The sequence below is a fragment of the Melanostigma gelatinosum genome, assembly GCF_949748355.1.
Source record: "Melanostigma gelatinosum genome assembly, chromosome: 2".
Classification (NCBI taxonomy): Eukaryota; Metazoa; Chordata; class Actinopteri; order Perciformes; family Zoarcidae; genus Melanostigma; species Melanostigma gelatinosum.
In genome coordinates, this window is record NC_136635.1 from 32,727,679 (window position 1) to 32,746,039 (window position 18,361).

The 18,361-nt window shown below is 45.2% G+C and overlaps 1 protein-coding gene across 2 annotated transcripts in view; it reads left to right on the plus strand.

The window, feature by feature from the left end:
* The first annotated feature begins 110 nt into the window (after positions 1–110).
* large2 (LARGE xylosyl- and glucuronyltransferase 2) overlaps positions 111–18,361 on the plus strand; it is a 55,259-nt gene continuing 37,008 nt past the window's right edge. For both annotated transcript variants that reach the window (XM_079290027.1, XM_079290028.1), the window contains exons 1-2: positions 111–343; positions 17,732–17,821. The gene's annotated coding sequence lies outside the window, so the exon portion shown is untranslated. The remainder of the gene's footprint in view (positions 344–17,731; positions 17,822–18,361) is intronic.

Consider the following 18,361-nt stretch of genomic DNA (forward strand, 5'->3'; position numbering starts at 1 on the left):
CTGGCTCCTTCGCTCCTTCTCTCATTCGCTCCTTCTCTCCTTCGCTCCTTCTCTCCTTCGCTCCTTCTCTCCTTCGCTCCTTCTCTCCTTCGCTCCTTCTCTCCTTCGCTCCTTCTCTCCTTTGCTCCTTCTCTCCTTCGCTCCTTCGCGCGTGTGTTTCAGAACGGAGCTCACACGCACAGACACCACACACCACTCACACTCACACACACCTTGTGGATTGGAGGCTCGTGCGCAGCCGTGTCCGTGTCTCTGGGTGGATTAGTGAATGTTTTTACGACCTCTGGATTAACACTGGAGGAACAAACAGTGGAAGTACCAACCTGCACAACTACAGGAACAGGTGAGGGACATTTACTGCTGAACACTCAGAGAGCAGTACTGTTACTCTGCTGCTGCTGGATTATGTGTGTGTGTGTGTGTGCGTGTGTGTGTGTGTGTGTGTGTGTGTGTGTAACCCAGCTCCATGTGACCCCAGTGTTTGGTCGAACTGAGCTACATTCTTATCCGCTGAGCCTTGCGCACACACACGCGCACACACACATTATTTGAAATGTAAATAACAAATCAGTCCACATAATAATTCTGTCACGTATTGATTTATGTAATTCCTTCATGAGGCGTTTTGATTGACCCTCTTGTGAGACCTGAGAGCAGGTGCATGTGGAGTTAGTGTTTAAATATTAAATATAATAACACATCATCACATTGTTATTATCAGAGCCGTGATTATGAGTGATTGAGAAAACGAATGAATACAGTTCTGTGCCTTTCGTGAGGAGAATGCAACACAACATGGATGAGTTTGTAGAGCGGGTTCGTCCTGGCTCACAGGGAACCGGGTTGAATGTCTGTAAACAGAGACGTGAGCTGCGTTTCTGATTTGTTATTAATAATTAATCATTGTTCTGAGTAACGCTCTCAGTGGTGAAAGTCTCCTCCTGTGACCAGCTGTCCTCAGCCGGAGGATCTTCAGGTTTACAGCTCAGTTGTATTCATAGCAGGGCTGTCACGATGCCAAAGTTATGACTTGGATACGATACCTGCCATAAGTGTCACGATACCGATACTTACGATACGATACCAGAATTCGATACAATACCACAAATACGATAGGATACTGGTATATTTATCTATACCCGTAATGTGGGGGGGGGGGACAATGCTTAATTTACTGCATCGTGAGTTTGATATTTTCACTTCATAATTTATCTTAATTCATGGAATAATTATTTTTCCTGAACAAAAAATAAAAATAATTGGCTGAAGATCCACCCTCAGGCTCCACCAGCATGGAGCCGTTTAGCATCATTGTGTTTCATTTCGTGCACGTCTGTGTGCATTGTGACCTCATGATCATCGGCTTGTCTTTAGGCTAAGGCTACTTGTGTTAGCTGTCTGTGGGAGATTCCAGCAGAGTCAGCAGCTATCATGGCACCATGTAGTTTATTAATATCCTGCTGTAGGCTAACACCAATATTAATGCCATTTGTTAAGTGTTCAAAGCTGGGCAGGAACAAGCTGGTAAAAAAGGAACCGTACAGATGTTTTATTTATTACTATTATCGATAAATATAGCAGTATCGTATTTGTGGTATTGTATCGAATTCTGGTATCGTATCGTAAGTATCGGTATCGTGATACTTGTGGCAGGTATCGTATCCAAGTCATAACTTTGGTATCGTGACAGCCCTGCCTCCATGTCTGAGGAGAACTGCTGAGTCAGCTGATAATTCTGAGAGCAGCTTTACAAACAAAACAAAGATGATTTTTTCTTGAATAGCAAGAAGCATGTGTTCCAGATGTCAGCACTCATCACTCACCATCATAATCTAGTAGCATCGCCTTTAATTGAATGTGTCTCTTAAAGGTACGCAGCGTTGAGCCATTAATCAGGTGAACTGGTCGGACGTGACGAAGCCTCTGATCATAAAGTGAAGTGTTATGAATGAGCAGATATTATGAATAAATACTCTAGCTTCTGTCGTTCTAACGCGATGCGTATACTTCACCTTCTGGCAGGAGCGGACCGGGGGGAAAAAGTGGCCTGGGGGTTACTGTCAGACCGGCCCACTCAATACACGGCGCGCTGCCCACTCAATACACGGCATGTATTTCGCCGGTCTACGTCGGCCATTCGCACCTCCGCCGGCCCCGCCCCGACCGTCAGTTTATACTGTTGATACAGTTTTCACTGATTATTGACTTTCGGTATTCGAGTAAATTGAACGTGTTCTGTGAAGCATATCATATAATCGGGGCCGGCGATGTCCCCGAGTAGCTGAAATGACATGTCCCAGGTAAACAACTTCGGACTGAAAGAATGAGCACTTACTCAACTTGACCTTGAGATTAAACTGCCCCAGCCGGGGCAACACCAAATCTAGGCGCTCAAGGTGCTGCTCAATGGTAGACGAAAACACCACAATGTCATCCAGATACAGGAGGAGCGACTGGAACCTCTGATCCCCCAAAATTCGTTCCATCAACCGCTGAAAGGTACCTGGCGCATTACAGAGCCCAAACGGCATCCGTGTAAATTCATACAAGCCAAAAGGAGTGCAGAATGCAGTCTTACTGCAATCTTTCTCAGCCACTCCCACTTGATGGTAACCACTCGCCAGGTCCAGGGTAGTAAACCACCTTGACCCGCTCAAAGCATCCAAGGACTCTTCGATACGTGGAAGAGGGAACGCATCTCGCCGTGTTCTCGCATTAAGCTGCCTGTAATCCACACAGAGCCTTAGCGACCCATCCTTCTTCCTCACTATCACCAAGGGGGAGGAGTAGGGACTACTGCTTTCCCTGATAATGCCCTGCTGCAATAGCTGTGCGATATGCGTTTTGACTTCCTCATACTGACTTGGGGGTATACGCCGGTAGCGCTGCCTAACCGGGGCTTCATCCAGGACTGGAATCTCATGCTCTATCACGTTTGTAAATCCCAAATCCATGTCTGACTTTGCGAAGACCCCAGAATGTTTACTCAGGAGCTGCCTCACTTTCCGTACCTGTTCAACAGTCAGCCCTGGAAATTCCTGTGCGGCTACCCCCGGGGGCAGCTGCTGCCGCTCCGCTACCCCACCAGTCTGTTCGCACAAAAAGACTCTCTTCCTGCGGCCCTACTCGTTCAAATGCTACAGGGGCATTACCCCCTGACACCACTTCCACTGAATGTATTGAGCAAAGGCAGGTCTGAGATGCAATGTTCGCATCCACCTGTCCTACATTCATGACCGGCACCGCAACCTGTCCATTCGCCACTGGAACCACTGCATTGGAAACGAGTAACTCCCCCGGGAGGCTCCCCTCCCCCACCCCCAATGACTCCACACACACACAAATGAGCCAAACAAAGTCTGCCCAGGTGGAACAGACACGGGTACAAAACACATGGATCCAGCCGGAACACAGAAAGGTACGGCGGAATAGCCAAAGCCTATAGGTGAAACAGCCTGCGCCTGCTGGCAAACCGAGAATGCCAAACCCCACACTTCATCCGAATCAGACGACGAATCCTGCTCAATATCTGATGCCAACTGCTCCATTTCATAAAACCGCTTGATTACGTTCATGCCCAATATGCAAGGAACAGCTATTTTCCGATGGGATGTCACGGTGTCTGTAGGGTCCCGAACAACCAGAATGCCCCTCCCACTTGCAACCTTGCCCAAGGCACAGACATCCCTCTCGAAATACCCCAGGTAAGGAATGCCCAACCCATTTGCCGACGACAGGGAAAGCCACTCACAGGTTTTCAGAGTTGGCCTAAAATGCTGCTCAAAAAATGTCTCTGTAATAGTTGACATGTTAGACCCAGTGTCTAGGAGGCATTTAACCTTCACATCACCCAACAAAATTTCCACAGTTGGACATTTGCCGACCAAACATTCATATTCCTGCTTTGGAACTTCAAAGTGTGAGCCCGACTGAACCTCACCTGTAGCTGGACTCATTACCACAGGGGGGGAGAGTTTCCCTGCTGCTCAGCTACCTGGACAAACCTGTCACGGGAGACCTCATGGCGCAACACCGGAGCTGCCCCTATGTTTGGTGCCTGTACCCGACACTGTCGCGCCATGTGACCTGCAACCCGACATTTAAAACAAATAGGCTGACCATCAGCGTCAAACCTCGGCTGATCCCCACGTACCCCCTGCCAGCTAATCCCTAGACCGGACAAATCGGACACTTTCTGTGCCAAATCAAAAATCTGAGCCTGCTGTTTCTTAAGCGTGCTCTCAACCTGGACCTGCTGTTGCTTTAAAGTTTGCAGAATTTCCACCAGCAGTGGGTCAGGTTCGGGGAGGGCAGCCGCAACAATTGTATTGGACTCAACAGCTCCCATCTCACATGAGTTTGTCACCCGCCGACTCTGACCACCCACTGGCTCTCCATCGTCCCACCTCAACGCCTCCTCGCGTAACCCAAAGAAAGTGATTTTATTATTCTGCCGAATCACCTTCTTTAGCTCTCTACGGAGCGCTAAATCCCGAACGTTCTCGGCAAATTGGTCACGTAAAGCAAAGTCACTGCACCAGGCCTGCTTGATGTCACAATGATTAATATCATCAATAATAGCCATCAGCCCGTGCGAATACTCCCTGACAGATTCCCTTTCTCGCTGCCTCCGGTCGAAAAATAGTTTTTGCAATCTGGTCAGGGAATCAGGCTGCCCATATACTTCCTTCAGGATCTCCAGAATGCACCTAGGGTCTCTCCTCTCACTCTGAGACCGATAACGTACCTCCTGTCTAGCTTCCCCACCCAAATGGTCATAAATGTACATAGCCTTCTCAGTATCCTCAAAATCACAATAACCCAAAACTGCATTTATCTCATCCAACCACTCGTAAAACTCAGCACAGGACCCTTCATTGAAAACCAGACAATTTTTTCCCTTTGGTACGTAAATGACACGCTCTCTACCCCTCGGACCAGCAGCACCATCCCCCAGTACCCCTGATGTTTCCTCCGGTTGTGGGGAAGACGGGGCGCTGGATGTAACGGGAGACCCATGTTGTTGCAACTGTACATTCAAGGAGTCATTAATGTATTTTAAGGCCGCCATAGCTGCCTTGTCTGCCACCGCCCTCTCTTTCAGGACCTGTAGCTGCTCTTGAAGTTCTTCCATCTTCACCGTTCGCACGTCCTCACCAGCTGACGACCCCGGCTCTTGTAGCTGTGTAGACTTCGTGAGACCCACTGCCTTGGTCTAAAATCGTTTGCCTTCGCACCAGTCCTGCCCCTCCAGCACTAGGCCCAACCAAACTGTCACTGCCTCATTGTACCCTACTCACAGCGCCAAACTGTAGCACCCAGTTACCACAGAGACCCGGTTCACAACACCGTAAAGGCACCTACACACAGGAAGCAGTGTTGTAAAGATATAAATGCTTTATTGGTAAAAACTATGTGGAGTAACCAGTGACAGCTGGTTTAGCAGGCAGGAGGAGTTCACAGACCAGGCAATAAGATAGATATCACAAACAATTTAAAGCCAAATAAACAAAACAAAAGACCAAGGCAGCGTCCCACTAACTAGAAATGAAAACAAAAACATAAGTAATCACCAATAACTGCCAATAACCAGAAAACAAACGCAAAAGATTATACTTCCACACACCTGTTCAGCAACCCAGCCACCCCCACTTGGATTCCCCCCCAGCTACCATTGGGTGCACTGCTCAGGAAACTCTAAAATAACACACATACACCATCACATATTCCTTAATTATACTGAATTTCCCCAGCACATGAAATACATAAAATTACATATACCTGAAACAGCCATCCCCCAAACACACGCTGTCCCCTCCGTAACTGATGCCTCTCAGACACTGCGCTACTGACGCAACGTATGCGGCCTCACCATACGGCTCCGCTTGTTGTGGGAGAGAAAGCAGGTGGACTCGCCTTGATAATAAAGAACTAATATCTGCTGATTATGCCCATGGCTGCCTCCTCCTCCTCCTCCTCTGCTTTCCCCTTCGTGCTAATGGTTCCTCCATTAACCCACCTGATGGCTGTGTGGGTAATTACAGATGTATTTACGGCCCGTGGCCACACAATGAGATATAAATCAGGTGTTTGACGAGCAGAAGGGACATTAGCCAGCCGGGCGTCCACATAGACACACTGAGGCTGCTGTCTTTAATGGACTCTGTAGCCAGGAGGTCCGACCGTGACGTCCTCCTTGTTGCTGCTGTTAAAGCTTTCTGTTCTTCCTCTGCAGCAAGATATTTAAAAATAAAATCAATACAGACTGATTTCCTTTTCCGTCTTTTAAGCACTCGGGGCAGCGAATCGAGTTGTCTGACGTGTCGTCACCTTCAAGTTTCACTTGTTCATCCAGCTGTTCCAAAGCTACATGAGCCTTATGTGGACATCTGCTCTCCCAGTCATGTCGTGTTTCTGTGTCAAAGCTTCAACAACAGTGGAGCTTTGTCTGGAGGAAATGTTTCTTTCTGTCAAACACGAAAAAGGGTTTTTCATGACAATCCTCCGTTCAGGCTTTAGTATTTGTTTTGTATAAGAGGAAGCGTCAGCAGGTCAACTACAAACGTCAGCAAGAAAACCACCATCAACGCATCACCTGAAGTCTTTGTGTCTCCGTAGCATTTTACAGGTGGAACAGAAATCGGAAACACAAAAACTTGGGAGCTGTCTCTCTGTGTCTCTTTGTAGCCGTTTTGTGTCTCTCTGAAGCTGTGATGTTGTGTCTCTCTGTAGCTGTGATGTTGTGTCTCTCTGTAGCTGTGATGTTGTCTCTCTGTAGCTGTGATGTTGTGTCTCTCTGTAGCTGTGATGTTGTGTCTCTCTGTAGCTGTGCTGTTGTGTCTCTCTGTAGCTGTGATGTTGTGTCTCTCTGTAGCTGTGATGTGTCTCTTTGTAGCTGTGATGTGTCTATTTGTAGCTGTGATGTTGTGTCTCTCTGTAGCCGTGATGTTGTGTCTCTCTGTAGCTGTGATGTTGTCTCTCTGTAGCTGTGATGTTGTGTCTCTCTGTAGCTGTGATGTGTCTCTTTGTAGCTGTGTTGTGTCTCTTTGTAGCTGTGATGTTGTCTCTCTGTAGCTGTGATGTTGTGTCTCTCTGTAGCTGTGATGTGTCTCTTTGTAGCTGTGTTGTGTCTCTTTGTAGCTGTGATATTGTGTGTCTCTCTGTAGCCGTGTTGTGTCTCTCTGTAGCTGTGATGTTGTCTCTCTGTAGCTGTGATGTTGTCTCTCTGTAGCTGTGATGTTGTGTCTCTCTGTAGCTGTGATGTGTCTCTTTGTAGCTGTGTTGTGTCTCTTTGTAGCTGTGATATTGTGTGTCTCTCTGTAGCCGTGTTGTGTCTCTCTGTAGTCGTGATGTGTCTCTTTGTAGCTGTGATGTTGTCTCTTTGTAGCTGTGATGTTGTGTCTCTCTGTAGCTGTGGTGTTGTGTCTCTTTGTAGCTGTGATGTTGTGTCTCTCTGTAGCCGTGATGTGTCTCTTTGTAGCTGTGATGTTGTGTCTCTTTGTAGCTGTGATGTTGTGTCTCTTTGTAGCTGTGATGTTGTGTCTCTCTGTAGCTGTGATGTGTCTCTTTGTAGCTGTGATGTTGTGTCTCTTTGTAGCTGTGATGTTGTGTCTCTTTGTAGCTGTGATGTTGTGTCGCTTTGTAGCTGTGATGTTGTCTCTCTGTAGCTGTGATGTTGTGTCTCTCTGTAGCCACATTGTATCTGCTGCATTGAATCTTAATTGTATTCATGATTTACCTGAGAACCAGACGGACTGAACCTGTGTTCCACATCTCACATCTCTGTGTGTCTCTGTGTGTAAGGTTTTCAGGTCTTGGTTGAGGGTTTAGGGATCAAGCCTGACCTCCTGAGTTCTCCTCCAGAGACGATCCGCCTTCAGCTCAGAGCTGCTGGTGTGAGGCCGACTCTGATTTGACGCCTGTTATAGACATTCCTGCTGTTTCTGTCTCTGCGCTCCGGTTTGTGTGGAGCATGAAAGGCTCGCTGTGTTTTTAGAGACATGCATCAAGAAATATCTAGAACATATGTGTAATGTGTCTGTTTTTACAAAGAAAAGAAGCTGCACGACAAAGAGGATGGAATAATAAATAACGTCTCGACCTGGATGAGACATGGCTGCTGTTGGTAGAGAGACTGACTGTCATCTGTGTGGTGCATTAACCCGGAGAGGTAATGGTCAGTAATGGATGAAATGACACCCAAATGAACCGGGAGACAACCTCCTGATGCTTCACATGTTAAAGCTGCATTCTCTCTAGTGTCCACCAGGGGGCGACTCCTCTGGTTGTATAGAAGTCTATAGAAAATGACTCTACTTCTCTCTTGATTTATTACCTCAGTAAACATGAGTTTATGTCTCAATCTCTAGTTTCAAGTCTTCTTCAATACAGCATGATGTTCATTTAGTACATTATGGTCCATTTAGAGTCACACAGACCATAAAGCAGGGGATGCTTTAGGGCGGGGCTACACGCTGATTGACAGGTCTCTACCAGAGACGTATACGGGGTCTCTACGTCACGCCTCCTCAGCCCAGATATGATCACTTCCTGTTCTCTGGCTGCAAAAAATACAAATATGGACAAAACAAATGGCGAGGGACAAAATGTCGAAGTCGAGGCTTCAAAACTTCTCTCTCTGTGTTTATAAGTTTAAATGTCAAAAACTTGTAGATTTTTAATTCCTCTTTCGTTTGATTCTTCTTCTCTTGTGAGGAGGTGAAAACAAGTTGCAGTTAACTTGAGTTGTTGGGGGTGTTTTGGTCCTAATGGCTCCCTGTGGTCCCTGTGTGTGTGTGGGGGGGGGGGGGGGGACTCCTGCAGAGGAATATGAATGGGGGATCATTGAGAGGAGGTGTCGGGGGGGCGGTGGTGTTTAATCCTCAGGAGGTGTCGCCTCTTTTGTCCTCGTCTTTCTCTTCGTATTGAGATGAGCGGAGAGAAGCTGTTCTTCTTTAGAGGAACATGAAGTCCTTCAGAGGGATTTACATCTCAGAGACCTGGACCCTGAGCTCAGACCAGGTCTAAGCTTTATCAGTTGATGGATGATGTGACGGAGGAGCTCAGAACAAATGTACAGAATGAAAACGTCCTCGTATCAGGTCATTAAATCAGATTTCAGAGTAAACACACGTATTATGAAAGAAGTATCTGATGACTAACTGATAACTAACTTCAATATTTTAGTTTAAATCATATATATTCCAGAGAATATTTGTAAATAATTATTTGTCATATTTTTCTCTGCATAAGCACATCTGTAGTTTCTTTGCAGAATGCTTGTTCTGATTGGTTAAAGTGATCGGGTGTACTTGTAAGTTCACTTGGAGCCGGTCTCTGGTCGGCCTTGTTGTGCTTCTAAAACCTGGTTCAGGACTGTCTCATCCTCTGGAGACTGTCCTGCTCGGTCCCCGTTTAAAGGGAAGTTAACCAGTTTACCTAAATACAACGTAGTGACACAAAGTGACGTTTTACCTGAGAGAAGACTTGAAGGAAGAAGACCAACGTGTCTGAATTTGAAAAAGGAACTTTCCGATGAACGGTCCATGTTTGATTCAGAATTTTTCTAAAATAATGATGCAAAAGTGAGATATTATACTGGACTGCCGGACTTCTCAACCCTGCAAATTCTATCCCATTTTATAGAACCACACATCCCATATTCTACTTGTGTGAGGACTGGGGGTGTTCACGAGATACGTGTAGATGTTGGCGTAGTTTACCAATGGAAGATAAGTAGGATCGGCACTGAAACCATCTGCACTCATCGTATAGGGATCCAAGTTACCAATAACCTTCAATTTGGCCAGGTAGCGAACCTTTGATGCACTATCCAGTGATTCAAAGTATGGTATTTTCACCGCACTTCCTTGTTTACTCGCCGCCATGTAGGATCTGTATGTACTCCAACATGGCCGACAGACCTCGTAACTAAGGAGATCGTGACGTCGGTGAGACCACTCTATTGGTCCTTTAGTGGATGGACTCCGACTAGAAAGGTTAAAGAAGAGTGAATTCATTCAGGGTGCTCTTTGGCTGTTTGTGGTTTTATATTTCATAATAAGAGTTGAAGAAGCTATGCTATCTTTAGCGTCCTGACTTCTGCATGGAGACACAATGTTAGTGTGTGGCATGAAATCTCCTCCGATGCATGATGTGACTGAGTTGAACTGGTCTGGGATCAGTCACAAGTGCAGAAGAGAAAAACGAGTCTCTTTAGAAAACCTCTCATGTTACTGCAGCAGGGTCTGACAGTCTGACCCTCTCAGTCCTGGTTCTGGTTCTCCCGTGCCGCCCTTCCCTCCAGCGGGTCCAGCAACACGTCCTGGGTCTCCAGCAGCGTGGTGGCGGTGTTGGCTACGGTGGACCGGTCTCTGCTGGAGGATCTGGGTCTGTCCACGGTGGACCGGTCTCTGCTGGAGGATCTGGGTCTGTCCACGGTGGACCGGTCTCTGCTTGAGGATCTGGGTCTGTCCACGGTGGACCGGTCTCTGCTGGAGTCTGAGCTGGAGGAGGTTCTGGTGAACCTGCATGAGTTCATCTGGTTTCACCAGAATCCGACCCGGTGGCTCCGATGACGAGCATCAAGAATAACTCTATAGAAACAGACCATCTTCTCTCTGATGGTCTCTGTACTGATGGAGGTCTGTAGAGGATCAGGACTACACTGAGACTGGTTCATATAGAGGATCAGGACTGAACTGAGACTGGTTCGGGACCAGATTAATGTTCCTCACTGTCACTTTAATCCGACAGCTTAATACTTGAGGGTTTGTGTAAAGGTAATAAAGTAGTTTATGACGATGAGATATGAGTTTATAGATGATTATAATGGCTCCTGGTGTTACACCTCCAGTCTATGTTCATATCTCTGAGCTACTCTTCTTCTTGATTCCTCACAGTTCATGTATGACTCTGTCCATAGATGTGGACCACAGACTGTGGTATGAAGCCCAGATGACACTATTTACAGTGTTGATGTTAGCTTAGCATAGCACCGACCGATCCAAACTCATTCAGAAAACAAGCATTTTAAAAGTTGTTTGCTTGTCGTCTTGCTGACAGACCTGAGAAAACATGAATTTAGACTTCCTCATCATTACGTCGTCGTTTCGGCCTCTTTTGTATCGTTTATTGCAGTTAAATCAGCAGAATGTGTTTATTCTGTGTTCAGCTGCAGTAAAGCAGCCGACGTGTGTCTCATTAGAGGAAGTGAACACAGTGAACCGGTGGGTTCTTTGAGTCCCTGATGTTTTGGATGTTCTCTACACGAAGCTGCTACTCCAGTCCATTTTTAGCCGCGACGACGCTCGTTGACGGCACTTGAACGCAGCGGAGTAATGAAGATCCTCTCTGCTGCTCTCAGAACAGCAACTATATCCACAAGTACACGTTTTTATAGCTCCGTGTGGGACTGAGGCCTTCATACCTTCAGCTCCTACACTGTGTGTGTGTGTGTGTGTGTGTGTTCTCTTTCCTCCTTGTGTTTCCGTTCTGAGGCTTCCTCATCATCTTCGTCAGGCGTTTCCTGTTTTTAATGCTTCCGGATACTCGCTGAACACGAGCCGTTAATGTTGGTCATAAATAATTTAGCGTCCATTTAGCCCGACTCTCCTGAACTCAGCACCACTGAGTGATGCGGGCGTGGCCTTCAGGAGAGTTCATTAGTGAAGGACTTCATGTCGTTGTATGAACTCATCTTAGAGTTCTGTCTCCGTGTGTTTCTAAACGACACAGTTCAACGTTTACATCACAAACAACCAATCAGTGTTTAAACCAACAGGAGGAGCGCTAGTAGCGTTAGCAGCACCGCTAACGTCTAACCAACAGGAGGAGAGCTAGTAGCGTTAGCAGCACCGCTAACGTCTAACCAACAGGAGGAGAGCTAGTAGCGTTAGCAGCACCGCTAACGTCTAACCAACAGGAGGAGAGCTAGTAACGTTAGCAGCACCGCTACGGCTAACCAACAGGAGGAGAGCTAGTAACGTTAGCAGCACCGCTAACTGCTAACCAACGGAGGTTCACTTCAGTTACATCATGATGTAAGATCGGCTCATGAACTCAGCTCCAAGTTACACTGTTTCGTCCAGATGTGTTCGCTTCCTCGTTTCTCTTTATGCATACAGCTGTGGCTGAGAATACATCAGTCAGGTGATCTGAGGTGTGTGTGTGTGTGTGTGTGTGTGTACGTACAGAGAACACGAGAGACAAACTTGAGGAAATGAAGCCAAACATCTGTCAGATAAACATGAAGCTTCCAGTAACGAGTCGCTCGTCTCAGGAAATGAAAGACAGAAACGTTCTTCAATATTTAATTTCTTTTCAGTCCAAACAACACTTTCTATCAAAAGAGACATTTATGAATAATTTAAGAACATATCTTCCCCATCCGCTCCGATGAGATTGACAGTTTGAACTGGCATTATGAACTTGATAGACAGTTTGAAATGACCGACAATATAAATCAAATGTAACATTTGATTCTTCTTTTTCCATATTTTTTATCTTTGTACCTAAAACGTGTCCAATTTAAATAGAAAGAGGTTAGAATACAGCCTTACATTCATTGTTTTTACGAGAGCTCGTTTCTGACTTTTTGTCTGTTTTGTAATTATTTCCATCCCAAACAAAGTGGTGAGTCATAAAAGATGTAAAACTGATATGAATCCTGATGTGAAAATGGAGCTTAGCTTTCTGTGACTCGTTTAAGACTTTTATTCTGTATCTTCTTTATTCTTAATGTTTCTAAGAAGTCTGTTGTGATTCCATATCTTTGTGTATTTTCACACAAAAATACATGTACTAAATTGACATGTTTCAACATTTTACTGTTCTATCGGAGCTGCTTTTCTTTTTAATCTACTCATGTTTGGTAAAGGGTTAGTTAAACTCTTTTTTTTAAAGCATCAAGCGCATATATATATATATATATATACAGCATGTATGTGTATTTATGTATATATGTATGTGTGTGTATATATATATATGTATGTATAACTTGTCAAAAAGCCCAAAGTGAGCTAAGCTGGACTGTAAACAACAGATATGTTTATGAGAGAATATAAAACTGAGTGACTTCCCGACCAGACCAGGGTCCTTGGCTCAGGGTCCTTGGTTCAGGGTCCCTGGTTCAGGGTCCCGGGTTCAGGGTCCTTGGCTCAGGGTCCCGGGTTCAGGGTCCTTGGCTCAGGGTCCCGGGTTCAGGGTCCCGGGTTCAGGGTCCTTGGCTCAGGGTCCCGGGTTCAGGGTCCGTGGTTCAGGGTCCTTGGTTCAGGGTCCGTGGCTCAGGGTCCTTGGTTCAGGGTCCTTGGTTCAGGGTCCGTGGTTCAGGGTCCTTGGTTCAGGGTCCGTGGCTCAGGGTCCTTGGTTCAGGGTCCTTGGCTCAGGGTCCTTGGTTCAGGGTCCTTGGTTCAGGGTCCGTGGTTCAGGGTCCTTGGCTCAGGGTCCTTGGTTCAGGGTCCGTGGTTCAGGGTCCTTGGTTCAGGGTCCGTGGCTCAGGGTCCTTGGTTCAGGGTCCTTGGCTCAGGGTCCTTGGTTCAGGGTCCTTGGTTCAGGGTCCGTGGTTCAGGGTCCGTGGCTCAGGGTCCTTGGTTCAGGGTCCTTGGCTCAGGGTCCTTGGTTCAGGGTCCATGGTTCAGGGTCCTTGGTTCAGGGTCCTTGGTTCAGGGTCCGTGGCTCAGGGTCCTTGGTTCAGGGTCCGTGGTTCAGGGTCCTTGGTTCACGGTCCTTGGTTCAGGGTCCACGTATTGTTGGAGTATCTTCGTGGAGCTGAGGCTGTAATGAAGCGCGGAGCGATGCTGTGATAACCTCATTATTCTCCATCGCTCGCTCCAAAGTACTCTGTCGACTCCACCAGATACTGAAGCAGCAGAGAGAGAGTGTGTGTGTGTGTGTGTGTGTGTGTGTGTGTGTGTGTGTGTGTGTGTGTGTGTGTGTGTGTGTGTGTGTGTGTGTGTGTGTGTGTGTGTGTGTGTGTGTGTGTGTGTGTGTGTGTGTGTGTGTGTGTGTGTGTGTGTGTGTGTGTGTGTGTGTCCAACACATCTTTGTGCTGAAGTCTAAGCTGCTGTTACTCTGGTTGTTTAAAATGATGGTGTACTTACATCAGTGTGTTTTGGAAGTTCTGCTTTAGCAGTTTGTCAATATTTAATTTTAACAGCAAAAGTAAACTGTAATGTAAATAATGCAGAAATAGTCTGTGTTTAAATGGGGTTATAAAGCATGTATAGCTTTTTACTTGAGCAGCTTTTCTTCTTCTCTGATCCTTCTTTAACTACTGTACTACTTTAACGACTTCTTTAACATACTGGTGAAATTACACGACTTTCAGTACCACGGTAAATAAACGAAACGTTAAAACAGCTCATAATTCATCTCTAATTTCTATTTTATATTCATGTGTCAACATTTAACAACTGGATTTATTCACGTTTCTCAACAAAAACTACATTTTACAGATTACACGTGAACATCACTCGTCATTCCTAAATCTAACCGATCCAACCAACAAAGGCAACGAGCGCTAGCCAATCCGAGGCAGAGTAGGGCGGGTCGTTTCCTTCGTCTCAAGTTCTTACTCAGAACTCCCGCTTTCACAAGAAACAAGAAACCTAACTCAGTAGTTTAGTTAACAAAGTATCGGTTCACTAACATCAATTGTATCTTTGGCTGATTTGTATCTTCTGACAGCAGTGAAAACATCAGTGAACCTCAAATAATTTTAATATCAGGCTCTTTCAAAATATCTTTACATATTTCTATTTTCAGTTTAGGAGGATCCCCCCCTCCCCTCATTGCTGTATGCTGAGCAGGAGTAGAAGTGTAGATTCATCTTTTAACCCCCCCCCCCCCCCCCACCCTCCTTCCCTCCAAGCCAAGCCACAATCCCTCCCAGAGTCCCTGAACTCATCTAAAAATCTCTCTTATCTCAGCTCCTCCCTCTCAGTTTTGCAGCAGCTTCCTCGGCTGTTTGTACTATTACTGAGAATTCAAGAATCCACAACATAAATTCACCTCGACATCCAACCTGAGCTCCTCCTGCTGCTTCACGCTGAACATGCAGAGAATAAACCTGCAGTCCTGCAGCACTTCACTGCGTCACTTTGTCACTCTAGGCGACAACAGAACTGCACCTGACGGGAGGGAAGGAAACCTGAACAAACTATAATAATAATAACTAGAAAATGCATTTCCTGCTGAAAATGCGTTGGAATGCTGAAAGCTGACATGAATCTCAAAAACATTGCTGAAAATAGATATCCAATTTTAAAAAAATTGCAAAAAGATGAATAATTCAAAAAGTTGAAAGATTACAAATATGAAGTTATATCACCCCTCTCCTGAAAGAGCTGAACATTTTGATATTCGAACAGTTTCTGTAGCTTAAAAGAATTCCAGCAGTAGTGATATTTGTTCTAGTAGTAGAAGTATTATTCGCAGTATAAGTATGAGTAGCATTTGAATAAGTACTAGTTGTAGCAGTAGTGATATTTGTAGTAGCAGTAGTAGTAGAAGTTGTCGTCGAAGTATTTGTAATTAGAAGAAGTAGTAGAAGTAGTAGTATCAGCAGTCGTACTAATAGCTGTAGTAGTATTAGTACTGGTTATTAGTACTGGTAGTAGCAGGAATAGCAGTATTAGCAGTTGTGGTATCAGTAATAATAGTAGTGGTAGTGGTAGCAGTAGTGGTAGTAATAATATTTATGGTAGCAGTAATAGCAGTAGCAGAAGTAGTAATAGTAGCAACAGCTAAAGTTGTAGTGGTAATACTAGAAATATTAGCAGTAGTAGTAGTTGTCGCAGTATTAGTAAGAGCATTCATTATTTGTCTGTAGCTGAAAGTATGAGGAAGTTGAAGGATTTGAAAGTTGAAGAAGTTTAAGAGGATTTGTAAATATTCTCCATAGAGATCCCATTCAAAAAAAAGTTGCTAAAAGCTTAATAATTCAAAAAGTTTAAAGGTTAGAAATAGAAAAAGTCATAGCAGACATGAGCTGAAGGAGCTGAATATTTTGATAGTTGAACGGTTTCTGTAGCTTAAAAAATGAAGAAGAAGAAGCGGGGGACGGAAGAAATAGTGGAATAAAGAAACAGGATAACAATAGTTGGAATGCTTAACAGCATTCCAACAATTATTATAATAACACATCTGTAGATTGTCATCATCTGATTATCGACGGATCGTTCACACAACATTCCGTCCGAAACACTTATTTTCTTAAAACAAACAAAGAAGGCCAGAATCTGAAAACAAATTAAATCAACTTGTTTTAAGGATTTGCTACGAATAAAGTGCAATTTTCTTGATTCTACTGTAGAAATCTACTTTACTTTCTCCTTTCAAGATGCTGACACTCGTATCTGGAAATGAACCGCTCTGGAATTGACTGTCTGCAAAATGGATCGTGTCTTTTTTTCACCCGGTGCATTCTGGGCATTCCGTCAACTTCCAGGTTCTAAAAGGTGAAGCCAAAGCTTCATGTGTTAAAGCTGCATTCTCTCTAGTGTCCACCAGGGGGCGACTCCTCTGGTTGTATAGAAGTCTATAGAAAATGACTCTACTTCTCTCTTGATTTATTCCCTCAGTAAACATTGTAAACATGAGTTTATGTCTCAACCTCTAGTTTCAAGTCTTCTTCAATACAGCATGATGTTCATTTAGTACATTATGGTCCATTTAGAGTCACACAGACCATAAAGCAGGGGATGCTTTAGGGCGGGGCTACACAGTGATTGACAGGTCGACACCAGAGACGTATACGCCGTCTCTACGTCACTCCTCCTCAGTCCAGATGTGGTCACTTCCTGTTCACTGGTTGAGAAAAACCCAAGATGGCGACGGACAAATCGCAAAACTCAAGGCTTCAAAACATCCGTCCACAAAGCAGAAGACTCGGTCCTCTTCTTACATCCAGTCTGTGGTGCAGAACCAGTCGAGTTCTTCTGAAGCACACTGGGAGCGTTTCTTGATGCTGAGAGGAACACTGGTGTCTGAAATGTTGTTGTGCATTTCATGTGTTTCAACTTTTGGAACTTAAAGATTATGACAAGAATAATTTTCACACTAAACTCATCAAATTATGTTTTGTCGAGCTAATTAGCATACCTCCCAGGAGGCTTTGCGTTCGAGCTCTCCAGGAGAAAGCTGGTGTCTCAGGTCAGCAGTCTTCACCAATGAAAGGAGAGGCTCCGTCCCGTGGAAGCGCTCGCTGATGTTGCAGTAAGAGCCTGAGAGGTTCGCGGGCGTCTGCAAATAGCTCCGTGTTATGAAACACGAGAGTGTTTATGATGCTCTGAAACAGGACTTTACAGCTCGGGTTATTCTCTGTCTGCAGGTTTCAGTTGAGTGTTCCTGAGAGCCGAGTGGATAAAGCATGCAGCTCTTTATATTTATATACACGACACATGGTGGTGTCATCGCTGCGCTGCTTTAACGCCCGATGTGAAGCATCGTCTCCTAGAACGTCTCCTTTGATTTTGCACTATAGCGAAAAACAAAAATACTGAAATCAACTCATGCTCATTTTTTAATGAATTTTTAAAACATTGTTTCAGTTACGCGTCAGGATGTTTTCATCTTCTTGTAAAGACAGTAAAGAGCAGCGTTCTCTGTGGTGTTGATTGACGGCTCTCTTGATCCTCTGTCGCTTCTCTTGTTTCATATTCACCACTTATTTTTCTTTCCTTATTTTGCATAGAAACCTCACTCTCACACCTGTTTTCATATTTATTCACAGACTGGATTTCCTGTTGGAGGCGTCGACTGCGACTGAGCAGCTTCTCCGTCTCAGTTTTTTCCCAAACTGGGATTTAAATCTGACAAACTGGTGAGAAACAAATGGTGCGTGCGTGCGTGCATGTGTGTGTGTGTGTGTGTGTGTGTGTGTGTGTGTGTGTGTGTGTGTGTGAGAGAGTGAGTGAGTTATGCGACGCCTCTGACTGATTGATGTTCTCTGCTCGCGGCTGCAGGTGACTGTAAGATTTTTAATGAGCTTTTACAAGGACACACACACACACACTGTTTTCCAGACAGGGCTGACCCGACATGACCACAGGGCACCCACAATGCCTCGCTCTCACACTCCTAATCCCTGACCTCTGACCCCTCCTCTGCACCGATTGGATGGGTATAAAACACTGGTATGTGTGTGTGTGTGTTTCAATGAGTTAGTGGACTTCAGGGTCCAGAGGAGAAATAAAGACTTCATGAATACAGAATATTTGAATAATCTGTTAATTTCTTCTGTTTCCTGCTGATATTCACGATCATAAAGTGTGTTTATCGTTACGCTTGTGTAGTGACAGGTTAGTGCTGGGTTAGTGATGGGTTAGTTATGGGTTAGTGGTGGGTTAGTGGTGGGTTAGTG